The sequence below is a fragment of the Lissotriton vulgaris genome, chromosome 5 (assembly GCF_964263255.1).
Source record: "Lissotriton vulgaris chromosome 5, aLisVul1.2, whole genome shotgun sequence".
NCBI classification, from domain to species: Eukaryota; Metazoa; Chordata; class Amphibia; order Caudata; family Salamandridae; genus Lissotriton; species Lissotriton vulgaris.
In genome coordinates, this window is record NC_141693.1 from 2,032,981,204 (window position 1) to 2,032,998,190 (window position 16,987).

Sequence of the window (16,987 nt, forward strand, 5' to 3'; positions counted from 1 at the left end):
TCCCCCATCCACTTTTTCAACCTCTTCATGTATGACCCCTTTTTTGTGCTGGACTAAGAAGCGCTGAGTACGGGACCCCTGCTAACCAGGGCCACGGTGCAAGTGCTCTCTTTCAAAGTATAACCCAGAGCAGTGTATCTGACCCGGAGTAAATGGTAGGAACTCCAAATTAGTGTCCCTAACATCAGGGGTATATGAGACATTCTTGTCGAGGAATGAAGGTTAGACCCGAAGCATAGAAATGACCTTTGCAGAGAAATGTCCAGATTCCTAACCTCGTAGTGGGCCCCAGATGTGTAGTCAAATGTGTGAGCTATCTCCCACAGCCTGGGGGTAGCTGGCTGCCACAAGATAAGTGAGGCGGGGTAGTTCTGTCAAGTGTCCTGCTTGCAACAATGCCGGCCCCACTTCCCACGGAGCGTCTGACTCGCCGGCCTTGCTCCTTCAAAGTACGGGGGGTGCCAACTGGCTGAAAAGACCCACAACAGAAACCTGGGTGGAGGGGAACACCCTACCTGATCAAAGACTTCAAAGATCTTCTGGGATCTAACTAGCGAACCCTTGAACTGGAGACCAGATCGCTTTTTAGAAAAGAGAGCCCTGCTGACTTTGTCGTGGCTCGCGTATCGTACCTAATGTACGGAAAGCATCTCACCACCCCGAGCCCTGCTGACTTTGTCGCGGCTCGGACCTTGAGAATCGTACCTCCGATACACTAAGCATTTCACCACCCGAGTCCTGCTGACTTTGTCGCGGCTCGGACCTTGAGAATCGTATCTTCGGTACACAAAGCATTTCACCATCCCGAGCCCTGCTGACTTTGCCGCGGCTCGGACCTTGAGAATCACACCTCCGGTACACGAAGAATTTCACCATCTCGAGCCCTGCTGACTTTGTCGCGGCTCGGACCTTGAGAATTGTACCTCCGGTACCGAAAGCATTTCACCATCCCGAGCCCTGCTGACTTTGTCGCGGCTCGGAACTTGAGAATCGTACCTCCTGTACGCAAAGCATTTCACCACCACGAGCCCTGCTGACTTAGTCACGGCTCGGACCTTGAGAATCGTACCTCCGGTACACGAAGCATTTCACCATCCCGAGCCCTGCTGACTTTGCCGCGGCTCGGACCTTGAGAATCGTACCTCCTGTACGCAAAGCATTTCACCACCATGAGCCCTGCTGACTTCGTCAGGGCTCGTACCTTGAGAAACGCACCTCCTGTACACCAAGCCTTTCACCATCACAAGCCCTGCTGACTTTGTCGCGGCTCGGACCTTGAGAATTGTACTTCCGGTACACGAAGCATTTCACCATCCCGAGTCCTGCTGACTTTGTCGCGGCTCGGACCTTGAGAATCGTACCTCCGGTACCCGAAGCATTTCACCATCCCGAGCCCTGCTGACTTTGTCGCGGCTCGGACCTTGAGAATCGTACCTCCGGTACACGAAGCATTTCACCACCTGAGCCCTGCTGACTTTGTCGCGGCTCGTACCTCGAGAATCGCACCCCTACTCTTGGACTGTGAGTACCCGAGTCGCCCTAGCTACTCGAACCCAACCCGAACTGACTTATTTTGTAGTTGTACTGTCATTGGGCCTTGTGATAAAACAATATATAAAGGATAATATATTTTCATAAAAAACCGGCGTGGTGTTCGTTTGTAGTGTGGCAAGATATTACTGTACATGATCATAAATGATTTACACTGGTCCTCGAGGTTCAGTCTGACTGATTGGTGTTACTACTAAGGACATAGCACCCCTATCCTAACTAGAGGAGGCAGGTCCCGACTGGGACAGAGGGACTCACCCCTGACCACCCGAGACCGCCCAATCTAACAGGATAGAAGCAGAAACCGCTGTCTAAGGATAGGAGCAGCGACCCCTGACTAAGGATAGGAGCAGAGACTGCTGTCTAAGGATAGGAGCAGAGACGCTGTCTAAGGATAGGAGCAGAGACAGCTGTCTAAGGATAGGAGCAGAGACTGCTGTCTTAGGATAGGAGCAGAGACCCCTGACTAAGGATAGGAGCAGAGACAGCTGTCTAAGGATAGGAGCAGAGAGAGCTGTCTAAGGATAGGAGCAGAGACCCCTGTCTAAGGATAGGAGCAGAGACCGCTATCTAAGGATAGGAGCAGAGACTGCTGCCTAAGGATAGAAGCAGAGACAGCTGTCTTAGGATAGGAGCAGAGACAGCTGTATAATGATAGGAGCAGAGACTGCTGCCTGAGGATAGGAGCAGAGACAGCTGTCTAAGGACAGGACAGGAGCAGAGACAGCTGTCTAAGGATAGGAGCAGAGACCGGTGTCTTAGGATAGGAGCAGAGACAGCTGTGTAAGGATAGGAGCAGAGACAGCTGTCTAAGGACAGGACAGGAGCAGAGACAGCTGTCTAAGGATAGGAGCAGAGACAGCTGTCTAAGGACAGGACAGGAGCAGAGACAGCTGTCTAAGGATAGGAGCAGAGACCGGTGTCTTAGGATAGGAGCAGCGACCCCTGCCTAAGGATAGGAGCAGAGACAGCTGTCTAAGGATAGGAGCAGAGACAGCTGTCTAAGGACAGGACAGGAGCAGAGACCGCTGTCTAAGGATAGGAGCAGAGACAGCTGTCTAAGGATAGGAGCAGAGACTGCTATCTAAGGATAGGAGCAGAGACAGCTGTCTTATTATAGGAGCAGAGACAGCTGTCTAAGGATAGAAGCAGAGACCCCTGTCTAAGGATAGGAGCAGAGACAGCTGTCTAAGGATAGGAGCAGAGACAGATGTCTAAGGATAGGAGCAGAAACAGCTGTCTACGGATAGGAGCAGAGACCGCTGTCTAAGGATAGGAGCAGAGACAGCTGTCTTAGGATAGGAGCAGAGACAGCTGTCTAAGGATAGGAGCAGAGACAGCTGTCTTAGGATAGGAGCAGAGACAGCTGTCATAGGATAGGATCAAAGACAGCTGTCTAAGGATAGGAGCAGAGACTGCTGTCTAAGGATAGGAGCAGCGACTCCTGTCTAAGGATAGGAGCAGAGACCGCTGTCTAAGGATAGGAGCTGAGACCCCTGTCTAAGGATAGGAGCAGAGACAGCTGCCAACGGATAGGAGCAGAGACCCTGTCTAAGGATAGGAGCAGAGACAGCTGTCTAAGGATAGGAGCAGAGACAGCTGTTTTAGGATAGGAGCAGAGACAGCTGTCTAAGGATAGGAGCAGAGACAGCTGTCTAAGGATAGGAGCAGAGACAGCTGCCAAAGGATAGGAGCAGAGATCCTGTCTTAGGACAGGAGCAGAGACAGCTGTCTAAGCAAAGGAGCAGAGACTGCTGTCTAAGGATAGGAGCAGAGACCCCTGTCTAAGGATAGGAGCAGAGACAGCTGTCTAAGGATAGGAGCAGAGACCCCTGACTAAGGATAGGAGCTGAGACCGGTGTCTTAGGATAGGAGCAGAGGCAGCTGTCTACGGATAGGAGCAGAGACCCCTGTCTAAGGATAGGAGCAGAGAGCTTCTGACCACCCAAAGTTCCACAAACCATCCAGAAACCTTTGTTCCACCTCCCTCACCCTCACACAGACACTGTGCCTCCCTCACACAGACACTGCTCCTCCCTCACCCTCACACAGACACTGTGCCTCCCTCACCCTCACACAGACCCGTGCCTCCCTCACCCTCACACAGATCCACGCCTCCCTCACCCTCACACAGACCGGCGACTCTCTCACCCTCACAGAGACCCGCGCCTCCCTCACCCTCTCACAGACTCCACGTCTCCCTCACCCTCACACAGACACTGCGCCTCCCTCACCCTCACACAGACCGGTGCCTCATTCACCCTCACACAGACCCGTGCCTCCCTCACCCTCACACAGACCCACGCCTCCCTCACCCTCATACAGACACTGCATCTCCCTCACACAGACACTGCGCCTCCTTCACCCCCACACAGACCCATGCCTCCCTCACTCTCACACAGACCCACGCCTCCCTCACCCTCACACAGAAAGGCACCTCACTCACCCTCACACAGACCCATGCCTCCCTCACCCTCACACAGACCCACGCCTCCCTCACCCTCACAGAGACCCGTGCCTCCCTCGCCCTCACACAGACTCCACGCCTCCCTTACCCTCACACAAACACCGCGCCTCCCTCACCCTCACACAGACCCGTGCCTCCCTCACCCTCACACAGACCCACGCCTCCCTCACCCTCACACAGACACTGCGCCTCTCTCACCCTCACACAGACCCATGCCTCCCTCACCCTCACACAGATCCACGCCTCCCTCACCCTCACACAGACTTCACGCCTCCCTCACCGTCACACAGACACTGCGCCTCCCTCACCCTCACAGAGACCCGCGCCTCCCTCACCCTCACACAGACTTCACGCCTCCCTCACCCTCACACAGACCCGTGCCTCCCTCACACAGACTTCACGCCTCCCTCACCCTCACACAGACCCGCGCCTCCCTCACCCTCACACAGACTTCACGCCTCCATCACCCTCATACAAACTCCGCACACACGCCACAGCCACAGCCGAGGCCCCACCTTCTCCCACTACGCTGCCAAGTCCTGGCACGGCCCCCCTCCACCTCCGACACCCCCGCGCTGCGGACTTCAGGAAGAGACTCCAGACCTGGCTTTTTGACTGAGCTCAGCATCCTAGCGCCTGGAGACCCGCACAGGGAATAGGCCCCGCCCTAGAAGCGCTGAATGAATGATTGATTGATTGAGTTAAACAACATTTCAGAGGGGGGTGGGAGGTGGTTCTGAAAATCTGACAATGGCCCCAACCCCCAAGGACCCTGCCCCCCACGAGCCCCCCCCCCCCCAGAATGGTGGGTCACTCACCTTCAGAGCAGCATCTCCCATCCGTGATCCCCCTGCGGAGGAGCTATCCAAGGCTCAGGATGGGGGGCCGGGGCTGATCTCAGGGGGCCCCCTCTCAGAGATTCAGGAATGGGGGACAAGGGGGACCTCAGACTCAGAGCCCCCCTTCAAAAATACAGGATTGAACGGGGTGGGGACACCTTTGAGGGAGATTGAGGGTGGGCTGAGTCAGGCCTCAGGGGCACCACCTGAGAGTGAGGGGTGCTCCTGCGGTGAGGGGTGCCCCTGCAGTGAAGGGGGGCTCCTGCAGTGAAGGGGGGGCTCCTGGCAGTGTGGGGTGCTCGTGCAGTGAGGGGGTGCTCCTGCTGTGAGGGGCTCCTGCAGTGAAGGGGGGCTCCTGCAGTGAAGGGGGGCTCCTGCAGTGAAGGGGTGCTCCTGGCAGTGAGGGGTGCTCCTGCAGTGAGGGGTGCTCCTGCAGTGAAGGGGGGCTCCTGCAGTGAGGGGTGCTCCAGTCAGTGAGGGGGGGCTCCTGCAGTGAAGGGGGGCTCCTGCAGTGAAGGGGGGCTCCTGCAGTGAAGGGGACCTCTGCAGTGAGGGGGTTCCTGCTCCTGCAGTGAGGGGGGAGCTCCTGGCAGTGTGGGGAGCTCCTGGCAGTGTGGGGTGCTCCTGCAGTGAAGGGGGGGCTCCTGCAGTGAAGGGGGGGCTCCTGCAGTGAGGGGCTCCTGCAGTGAAGGGGGGCCTCCTGCAGTGAAGGGGGGCCTCCTGCAGTGAAGGGGGGCCTCCTGCAGTGAAGGGGGGGCTCCTGCAGTGAGGGGTGCTCCTGCAGTGAGGGGCTCCTGCAGTGAGGGGGGGCTCCTGCAGTGAAGGGGGGCTCCTGCAGTGAGGGGGTGTTCCTGCAGTGAAGGGGGGCTCCTGTGCTCCCTCACAGGCCGCTGCTCCGATGAATTATGAAGGAGTTTCCTGCGAGTTGTTGTCGGTTGCCTGGAGACCTTCTTTTTCTGTCACACTCCGGGAGCTCCCAGTGCAGGGCCATGGGGAGGCAGGGAGGGGAGGGGTGAGGGGAGAAGGAGAGAGGAGAGGTGAGGGTGGAGGGAGGGACGGGGAGAGGGGAGGAGGAAGAGAGGAGAGGAGGAGAGAGGAGAGGAGGGGAGAAGGGGAGGAGGAGAGGAGGAGAGAGGAGAGGAGGAGAGGAGAGGGGAGAGGGGAGGAGGAGATGAGGGGAGAGGAGAGGAGGGGAAGGGAGAGAGGAGAGCAGGAGAGGAGGAGAGGAGGAGAGAGGAGAGGAGAGGAGGAGAGGAGGGGAGGAGGAGAGGGGAGGAGGAGAGGAGAGGAGGAGAAGAGAGGAGAGAGGAGAGGAGCAGAGGAGAGGAGAGGAGAGGAGAGGAGAGGAGAGGAGAGGAGAGGAGAGGAGAGGAGAGGAGAGGAGAGGAGAGGAGAGGAGAGGAGAAGAGAGGAGAGGAGGAGAGGAGGAGGGGAGGGGAGGGGAGGTGGGGAGAGAGGAGAGGAGGGGGGAGAGGAGAGGAGAGGAGGGGTGAGAGGGGAGGAGAGGAGGAGGGGAGGGGAGGAGGGGAGAGGAGAGGAGAGGAGAGGAGAGGAGAGGAGGGGAGGAGGGGAGAGAGGAGAGGAGAGGAGAGGAGAGGAGAGGAGAGGAGGAGAGGAGGAGAGGAGAGGAGGAGAGGAGGAGAGGAGGAGAGGAGGAGAGGAGAGGAGGAGAGGAGGGGAGGAGGAGAGGGGAGGAGGAGAGGAGAGGAGGAGAGGAGAGGAGAGGAGGGGAGGGGGGAGGAGGAGAGGAGGAGAGGAGGAGAGGAGAGGAGGAGGGGAGGGGAGGAGGAGAGGAGAGGAGGAGAGGAGAGGAGAGGAGAGGAGGGGACGAGGGGAGAGGAGAGGAGAGGAGAGGAGAGGAGAGGAGGAGAGGAGGAGGGGAGGGGAGGAGGGGAGAGGAGAGGAGAGGAGGAGAGGAGAGGAGGAGAGGAGGAGAGGAGGAGAGGAGAGGAGGAGAGGAGGGGAGGAGGAGAGGGGAGGAGGAGAGGAGAGGAGGAGAGGAGAGGAGGAGAGGAGGGGAGGAGGAGAGGGGAGGAGGAGAGGAGAGGAGGAGAGGAGAGGAGAGGAGAGGAGGGGAGGAGGGGAGAGAGGAGAGGCGGGGAGGGGAGGAGGGGAGAGGAGAGGAGAGGAGAGGAGGAGAGGAGGAGGGGAGGGGAGGAGGGGAGGGGAGAGGAGAGGAGAGGAGAGGAGAGGAGAGGAGAGGAGAGGAGAGGAGAGGAGAGGAGAGGAGAGGAGAGGAGAGGAGAGAGGGAGGGACAGGGGAGAGGTGAGGAGAGGAGAGGAGAGGGACGGGGAGAGAGTGAGATACACATGTGACGGGCACAGCGTATGACACACATGTGACAGGTAGAGCGTATGGCACACATGTGACAGGTAGAGTGTATGACACACATGTGATGGGCATAGCGTACGACAGACATGTGCCGGCAGAGCTTGTGACAGACATGTGACAGGCAGAGTGTATGACAGACATGTGACGCAGAGCGTATGACAGACCTGTGACGGGTAGAGTGTATGACACACATGTGATGGGCAGAGTGTCCGAGAGACGTGACGGAAGAGCGTGTGACAGACATGTGATGGGCAGAGTCTGTGACCGACATGTGATGGCAGACTGTATGACAGACATGTGATGCAGAGAGTGTGACAGACATGTGACGGGCAAAGCGTGTGACGACATGTGACAGCAGAGCATGTGTCAGACATGTGACGGCAGAGCGTGTGGCAGACATGTGACGGCAAAGCGTATGACAGACATGTGACTGCAGAGCGTATGAAAGACGTGACGGGCACAGAGTATGACACACATGTGACGGGTAGAGTGTATGACACACATGTGATGGCAGAGCATACGACAGACATGTGACGGAAGAGCGTGTGACAGACATGTGATGGGAGGTGCACATGAAAGACATGTGACAACAGAGCGTATGACAGATATATGACGGGCACAGCGTATGACACACATGTGACGCGTAGAGTGTATGACACACATGTGATGGCAGAGCATACGACAGACATGTGACGGAAGAGCGTGTGACAGACATGTGATGGGCAGTGCACATGAAAGACATGTGACAGTAGACCATATGACGGACATGTGACGGGTACAGTGTATGACACACATGTAACGGGCAGAGCATGAGACAGACGTGGCGGCAGAGCGTGTGACAGATATGTGACGGGCAGAATCTGTGACCGACATGTTATGGCAGAGTGTATGACAGACATGTGACGGCAGAGAGTGTGACAGACATGTGACGGGCAAAGCGTGTGACGGCATGTGACAGCAGAGCATGTGTCAGACATGTGACAGGCAGAGTGTGTGATGGACATGTGATGGCAGAGCATGTGACAGACATGTGACGGGTAGAGCGTGTGACAGACATGTGACAGGCAGAGCGTGTGTCAGACATGTGACTGGCAGAGCGTTGGACAGACATGTGACGGCAAAGCGTATGACAGACATGTGACTGCAGAGCGTATGACAGACCTATGACGGCAGAGCGTGTGACAGACATGTGATGGCAGAGCATATGACATATATGTGACAGCAGAGCATGTGACAGTCATGTGACGGCAGAGCATATGACAGACATGTGATGGCACAGCATATGACAGACATGTGATGGCAGAGAGTGTGACAGACATGAGACGGGCAGAGCGTATGACAGACATGTGATGGCAGAGGGTATGACAGACATGTGATGGCAGATCATGTGGAAGACATGAGACGGGCAGAGTGTATGAAAGAAATGTGATGGCAGAGCGTTTGACAGATATGTGATGGCATAGCATGTGACAGACATGAGATGGGCAGAGCATGTGACAGACATGTGAGGGGCACAGCATATGACACATATGTGAGGGGCAGAGCGTATGATACACATGTGATGGGTAGAGCGTATGACAGACATGTGATGGTAGACCATATGACGGACATGTGATGGGCAGAGCGTATGACACATATGTGACGGGCGGAGTCTGTGACCAACATGTGATGGCAGAGCGTATGACAGACATGTGACGGCAGAGCGTGTGACAGACATGTGACGGGCAGAGCGTGTGACGACATGTGACAGCAGAGCGTGTGTCAGACATGTGACAGGCAGAGCTTGTGATGGACATGTGATGGCAGAGCATGTGACAGACATGTGACGGGTAGAGCATGTGACAGACATGTGACGGGCAGAGCGTATGACAGATATGTGACTGGCAGAGCGTATGACAGACAAGTGACAGGCAGAGCGTATGACAGATATGTGACTGCAGAGCATATGACAGACCTGTGACAGCAATGCGTGTGACAGACATGTGACGGCAGAGAGTATGACAGACATGTGATGGGCAGAGTGTGTGATGGACATGTGACGGGCAGAGTGTATGACGAACATGTGATGGGCAGAGCGTGTGATGGACATGTGATGGGCAGAGCGTATGACAGACATGTGACAGGGAGAGTGTTTGATGGACATGTGACAGGCAGAGCATGTGATGGACATGTGACGGGCAGAGCGTATGACAGATATGTGATGGCAGAGCGTATGACACACATGTGATGGCCAGAGCGTGTGACAGACGTGACGGGCAGAGCGTATGACAGACATGTGATGGCAGAGCGTATGACAGTCATGTGACGGCAAAGCATGTAGACATGTGACGGCAGAGCATATGACAGACATATGATGGCAGGGCATATGACAGACATGTGATGGAAGAGCGTGTGGCAGATATGAGATGGGCTGAGTGTATGATAGACGTGTGATGGCAGAGTGTTTGACAGACATGTGATGGCAGAGCGTGTGACAGACATGTGACGGGCAGAGAGTGTGACAGACATGTGATGGGCAAAGCGTATGACAGACATGTGATGGGATTGCATATGACAGACATGTGACTGGCACAGCGTATGACACACATGTGATGGGCAGAGCGTATGTGTTAGACCTGGCACCTTGGCGTGAGTCTCCCTTCCACTTTTTGCTGATGTGCCTCAGATGTTTTTGCTGGTGTTAGCTGCTCAGGGCACTGCGCCATGGCCAATCCATGCCACCATGCAAGTGCTCCCAATGTAAAGTGTGCCTGTGATTGATTTCCATGATTGGCTCATTTGATTTACTGTCAGTCCCCAGTAAAGTGCACCAGGAGTGCCAGGGCTTGTAAATACAAATACTGCTAGTGGGCCTGCAGCGCTGGTTACGCCACCCACAGAAGCAGCCTTTTAAAATATGTCTAAGGTCTGCCATTGCAGAACCTGCGTGCAGTCTGGTACTGTCATGCTGGCTGGGCAAGTGCACACACTTGCCAGCCCCTAAACCTTGCCTGTACTTCATGTGAGTCACCCCTATGGTAGGCCCTAGGGCAGGGTGCATTGTAAGCATAAGGTAGGACAAGCCCTGATGTATGTGGCATGTCCTAATAGTGAATCACAGCCATTTGCGTTTTTCACTATTGTAAGGCTACCTGTTCTTATAGGCCAGAATGGGCTGCTGGAATTATTACACTCTATAATCCCAGCAGGCTCAGGGAACATGGTAGGAAGTCAAGTTTAGTATGCCTGAACTCAGAATAATAAAATACTTCTTTTAGTAAAGTTTATTTCAAACAGACATGTGATGGGCAGAGCGTGTGACAGACTTGCGAAAGGCAGAGCCTGTGGCAGACATGTGACAGCAGAGCATATAACAGACATGTGACGGGCAGAGCGTGTGACAGACATGTGATGGCAGAGCGTATGACAGACATGTGATGGCAGAGCGTATGACAGACTTGCGAAAGGCAGAGCCTGTGGCAGACATGTGACAGCAGAGCATATGACAGACATGTGACGGGCAGAGCGTGTGACAGACATGTGATGGCAGAGCGTATGACAGACATGTGATGGCAGACCGTGTGACAGACTTGCGAAAGGCAGAGCCTGTGGCAGACATGCGACAGCAGAGCATATGACAGACATGTGACGGGCAGAGCGTGTGACAGACATGTGATGGCAGAGCGTATGACAGACATGTGATGGCAGAGCGTATGACAGACATGTGATGGCTGACCGTGTGACAGACATGCGAAAGGCAGAGCCTGTGACAGACTAGTGTGGCTCACTGGTTAGAGGCGGCAGACCCGAGAGCAGAGGACGGCCCGGGACCAGGGTTCGATTCCCGGCGCGGCAGGGTCAGCGGACTCGATAATTCTCTCGCCTCGGTGCCCACTCTGATCAGCGATCACACTCGGCAACTCTGGGCATTAGCTTGCCTCATCTTCACTAACGGCCCCACCAGACCGCCGGGGATGCCTGGTCTCACCCTGGAGATACCCATTAAGGGACCATCTCTCAGGGAAGCCAGGAAGGGTTTCGCAGCGGTCGAAGCGCCTTGGGACCCTCCGGGTAAGTAGTGCGCTATATAAATGCCTATACATTTACATTTACATTTACATACATTACATGTGACGGGCAGAGCGTGTGACGGACATGTGATAGCAGAGCATATGACAGACATGTGACAGGCAGTGCGTGTGACAGACATGTGATGGCAGAGCGTATGATAGACATGTGACTGCAGAGCGTGTGACAGATATGTGATGGCAGAGCGTATGACAGACATGTGACGGCAGAGCGCCTGACAGGCATGTGACGGACAGAGCGTGTGATGGACAAAGAATGAATGAATAGTAGACTTATAGATCGGGAACAATGCCAAAGGCGTCAAGCCGCTGATAGAGGTGGAAATCAGTACTCAAGAATTAAAGGGAAAAAAGCAAGGTTTTTAATGATTTACGAAATGAGGGTGTGACTAGACAAGAAATTGATATCCGTAGAGTGTTCCAAACGTTGGATGCTGCCACAGCGAAGGCTCTTCCTCCCCACTTTGCCTTTCTGAACCTTGGTACTACCAGCCAGTTCTTATTGGCGGAACACAGCTGTCTGACAGGGACATAGCATTGAACAGATGTTTTATGCCTTCTGGGCCAAGGTTAAAAAGTGCCTTAAGATCGATTCATAAGGCATTGAACAGATTCGCTTTTCGGCAGAAAGCGAGTGCAGTTTGCGAATGGCAGAAGAGATCGATTGAAATTTCAGAAGATCTAAAATCACTCTCGCTGCAGCATTCTGAACAAGCTGCAGCTTATGAATGGATCCCGTGATAATGTCCAGATAAAGGGCGTTGCAAAGATCTAATCTGGGCAGAATGAGGACAACCGCTGCATGCTTTCGAGAAGGAAGAGATAAAGAAGGAAAGTTCTTCCTCAGGGTCCTAATGACCCAAAAATAAGAAGATACCGCTCTTTCCACCTGGGGGTCAAACGAAAGCTTCTTGTCAATTATGACCCCGAGATTCTTTGCCGAGGCAACAGGGCGAGGGCATGATCCAAGCATTCTGGCCACCAAGAATATGTCCATACATTTTGTTGGTGGCTGAAGACCAGCACCTCGGTTTTGTCCCCATTAAGTCGGAGCAAGTTGTTAGCCATCCAAGAGGCGGCCGCCTGCATGCAGCTGTTGAAATGAGCTGCTGAGGCCTCTAGACTTTTTGTAATGGACACAATTATTTGTGTGTCATCGGCATAAGATATGGCCTCCAATCCAAAGGATGGAATCACCTTGGCCAGGGGAGAGACATATATGTTGAACAGGGTGGGACTTAAGGAGGAGCCCGGGACAGAAAGCGGATATAGGATCAGAATAGAATGTGTCCATCTTTCCTTTTTGTGACCTGTCGGTAAGGAATGAGACCAAAAGCTCTAAGGCAGAGTCTAACACCCCAATTTCCTGCAGACGATCAGTCAGCCTTGCCGAAGAGATGTATCGAAGGCCGCAGATAGGTCTAACAGTATCAGCAGAGTAGTGTGCTCAGCATCCACTTGGGTACGAATGTTATTAACTGCGGAAGTTAATGCAGTCTCAGACCCGTGGCCTGTCCTAAACCCATATTGGGAATGGTCAAGCCGATGCAGTTGCTCAAGGTAGATGCTTAACTGGGTATTTAGGTGTTTTTCCAAAATCTTGGAGGGTGGAGGTAGCAGGGAAATGGGTCACCTGTTTTTGGGCTCGGAGGGGTCCAGGTTATGTTTCTTGAGTAATGGCTTAAAAACCGCTGTTTTCCTGCTATTAGGGTAATGTCTAGGCGCAGGCGGAGAACTATGCTCCGCCAGCGGAGTTTGCAGAGATTTCCCTACTCCGCGCTCCACTGAGAATGCAGAGTAGGGAAAACAACTCAGACTCCGCCGCGGAGCAGAGTTAGCCAGCCCCCGCTAAATTGGCTCCTGCCTAATAAAATAATAGACAACAACATAATTTAAAAGAAATAAAAGTAACTTACCTGTGTTGCGGAATCCCCGGGCTGCCCTCCTCCTCCTCGCCGTACATGCACATGCGTGCATGCTCAGTTCCTGCAAGATCTACGGCGAGGAGGGGGAGGGCAGCCCGGGAACGCCGCAATACAGGTAAGTGACTTTTATTTATTTTAAATTATGTTGTCATCTATTATTTTATTATGCGGGGTGGAGCGGGTGGCGCAGCGGAGTTCCACGGAGTTTCGCCCCAACTCCGTGTATCTCCGCATTGTTGCACTCTGCAAGCTCCGCCCGGGGTTAGTAATGTCCAGAAGACATAACTATATTAAGAATAGATCTTAAACAGGGGACAATAAGTTCCCTTCCGAGCTTCATAAGCTTCAGGGAACTGGGATCCAAGGGATAACCTGATGTAATTCCCTCTAAGAGAAGATCAGTGTGTTTGTGAGATAAAGGGAAAGCAGTGGCCAAACATGTGTCTCTTTCGAGTGTTGAGAGAGCTAAGAGGAGGAGAGTTTGTATGTTGGCCGGTAATAGAGAGTTCAGAGTTAAGTTGTACCAAAAAGGAATGGATCTCAAGGATTTTTGAGTGAACATAATTGGCATTTTATAGGCAAAATTCCAGTCATTACATAATGGGGCAGGATAGCAAATTAATCACCTTGAATAATTCCATAGGCGATCTGAGGAATTCAGTTTTGTAAATATAGAATGCTGATTTTTCTAATTTGATAGTCTCCTTATATTCAGATAGCTTCCTTTTGTGATTTATTCTTTCGATAAGATCCAGATAGGCTTGTCTGAGCTTTCTAAGTTTATCCAAAAGCCAGGGAGCAGTAGGCTTTTTCCTGCATATATAAAATACTTTGATAGGGGCCCGGGAGTAAACCGCTGCCATAAGCCAGTTAGAGTACTTGGTGGCCGCCGAGCCAGGCTCATGGTGCTCTGTCTAATTTTGGTTGCTAAGGGCACAGGTGAGAGATTCTTTACTGACATGTTTATAATCTCTTATTAACACCTTGTTGTTTCCCTTAGAAATGTTCTTTTGTAGTGCCAAGGATGAGAGGGAAAAGGGATGCAGAATGGTCCGACCAGGAAAGGGGACGAGGTTCCGTTACTGAAAGACGTGGATCGTTAGAAAAGACCCCGTCCAGTGAATGCCGCCCTCATGGGTAGGTCTTCTTACTAGTTGCTGACGCCTCAACAAGCCCATGTATCTTAAAGGTCTGAGACGCCTTGCTGGAAGGTTTCTCTAGATGAAAGTTAAAATCTCCCAAGAGTTCGTTTTTGTTTCCCCAGATAATGTAATGTAATGTAATAGCTCATTTATAACGCGCAACTATCGCTCCAAGGGGCATCTAGGCACCCATGAGTGACCAGAAGATGTAAAGTGGTCCCGCTGCGTAGTTTTCGCCAGTCCAATTATCACCCTAGTGCTCTAGCAGTGGTATCTTGTAGCTTAAAAATCCAGGTTTTTAGTTCTTTACGGAATTCTGTTTCTCCCTCTAGGGCCCTTAGGTGGGGTGGGAGAGCATTAGATGCTTTCGAGCCCAGCACTGACAGTGATTTACCCCCTCGCGTCCTAAGTCTGAACCCTGGGACAGTCAACAGATTGGCGTTTGAGGAGCGTAGGGTCCGTGTTGGATGATACCTTGAGAACTTGAAAAGGACCCTTTTGATTATTGGTAGCCAATGTAGGATATTTAATGCGTCCGTTGCTGACGATCTTTTCGGCCATTTCAGCACCAGCCTGGCTGCTGCGTGTTGCACCATCTGGAGTCTATGAGTGACCCCTTTGTTGGTGCCTTCGTATAGACAGTTACAATAGTCTATCCGTGATGTCACCAGGGCTACTGTAACCGTTTTCCTCGCCTCCAGTGGCAGTAAGTTAAAAAACTTCCTTAGTCCCTTTATGATACCGAAACATGCCCCTGCTACTTTCGATGCCTGTTGCTTAAAAGACAGGGTGAAATCAAAGTTGACCCCCAGGTCACGGGCCGAGTCGGTGGTATGAGGTGGTATTTCTGCTTCCTTTGGCCACCATAATCTGGGGATGAAATCGTTTTTTGGGCCGATTGGCATGATCTCAGTCTTGCCCGTGTTGCATTTAAGATGGTTTCTTCCGCATCCAGTCAAATGTAGCCGTCAGGCAACATTTGAGCTTTTCCTTCCAAACCTGATTTCCTTTATCCAGGAGCAGGATCAGTTGGGTATGTAATGTAATGTAATGTAAGGGACATTTCTAACGTGCAACTTTCACTCCAAGGAGTGTCTTGGCGCTCACACAACTCAGATGGAGGAGTTGGAAGAGAAAGGGAGGTCCTGCTTTCTACACCACAATTACACCAGAGTCTGACATGTAGCGTCGGGCAGAGAGAAAATCCAGGTTTTTAATGCCTTCCTAAAAGGGGCTTCTTGAGAGAAAGAGCGTAAGAAGAGAGGAAGTTTGTTCCAAGCCTTAGTGCCCAGTACAAAAAGGGATTTGCCCCCTTTAGTGGCCAGCTTGAAACGAGGAAGAGTGAGCAGGTTCTGGTTGGCGTGCCTCAAGCAGCGCGTAGGGTGGTATCTTCTAAACCCACTGTGTATCTAACTTGGGCCTCGTTGGTGAAATGCCCTGAAGGTAATTAAAAGAAGTTTGAACAAAATTCTTTTACCTATTGGCAACCAGTGAAGCGTGTTAAGTGCTGCTGAGGCTGACGATTTACGAGGCCAACGCAGTACAAGGCAAGCTGCTGCATTTTGGACCATTTGTAATCTGTGGAGGACAGTTTTATTAGCTCCAACGTATAGTCCATTACAATAGTCCAGCCTAGAACTTATTAAGGCAACTGCGACAGTTTTCCTCGCTGATAACGGAAGTAGATCGAAAAACTTCCTCAGTGCTCTTATGATCTGAAAGCACATGCCTGCTACTGCCACAGCCTGGGGCTTAAAAGATAGCTGATTGTCAAATTTAATGCCCAAATTGCGGGCAGAAGTGATTGTATTGGGGGGTGCTTCTGCTTCCGCAGGCCAACACAGATTTGGGGAAAAGAGATTGTGTTTACCTATTGGTAAAATTTAAGTTTTTCCGGCGTTGCATATTAAATGGTTAGTAGTCATCCATTTAAAAGTAGCTGCAAGACATTCCTTGAGATCTTCTTCGGCACCAGGCCGTTCCCTATCCAACACCAGAATGAGTTGAGTGTTGTCAGCGTATGAAATGGAACTGATCTGGAATGACGCGAACAGTTTCATAAGGGGTACCATATAGAGGTTAAAAAGGACAGGGCTCAAGCTGGAGCCCTGGGGAACCCCAGAGCTGACGTCTTTAGCCTCAGACTGGTATGGACCTAGCACTGTAACTTGGCGTCTATTGGTAAGGAAATTCCTACACCATGCCAAGACCTGTCCTCCTACCCCTGCGGCAGCCAACCGGTCCACTAAGATGTTATGTGAAACCGTATCGAAGGCTGCCGACAGGTCAATTATGGATAAGGACAGCCTTCTTTCCTTGATCCATTGCTGCCCGTAAGGTCTCTGCGGTGAAAAGCAGTGCTGACTCAGTAGAATGTTCTGACCGGAATCCTGACTGATTGGGGTGGAGAATGTTGTTATTTTCCAAAAAGTTAGTCAGTTGGCTATTGACAAACTTTTCAGTCAGTTTGGATATAATAGGTAACAAGGAAATAGGGCGTAGATTGGAGAGGGTGGTGGGATCGGCGAGGGCCTTTTTTTGGAGGGGCTTAACAGCTGCAAGTTTCCACTCATTAGGAACACTTGCCGTAGTTAGAGAGGAGTTAATGATCCTATTGATCATCGGGTTAACCGTCTCTACCAAAAGATGTAACACCGGAGGGGG

At 52.5% G+C, this 16,987-nt stretch overlaps 1 protein-coding gene and 1 long non-coding RNA gene across 2 annotated transcripts in view; one reads left to right on the top strand and one right to left on the bottom strand.

The window, feature by feature from the left end:
• The window catches only part of PIP5KL1 (phosphatidylinositol-4-phosphate 5-kinase like 1), a 370,871-nt gene extending 365,802 nt beyond the window's left edge, over positions 1-5,069 (bottom strand). Inside the window, exon 1 of the mRNA XM_086924947.1 lies at positions 4,837-5,069. The gene's annotated coding sequence lies outside the window, so the exon portion shown is untranslated. The remainder of the gene's footprint in view (positions 1-4,836) is intronic.
• Positions 1-16,987, top strand: part of LOC147718075 (uncharacterized) — a 241,599-nt gene that overhangs the window by 140,223 nt on the left and 84,389 nt on the right. The window lies entirely within an intron of this gene.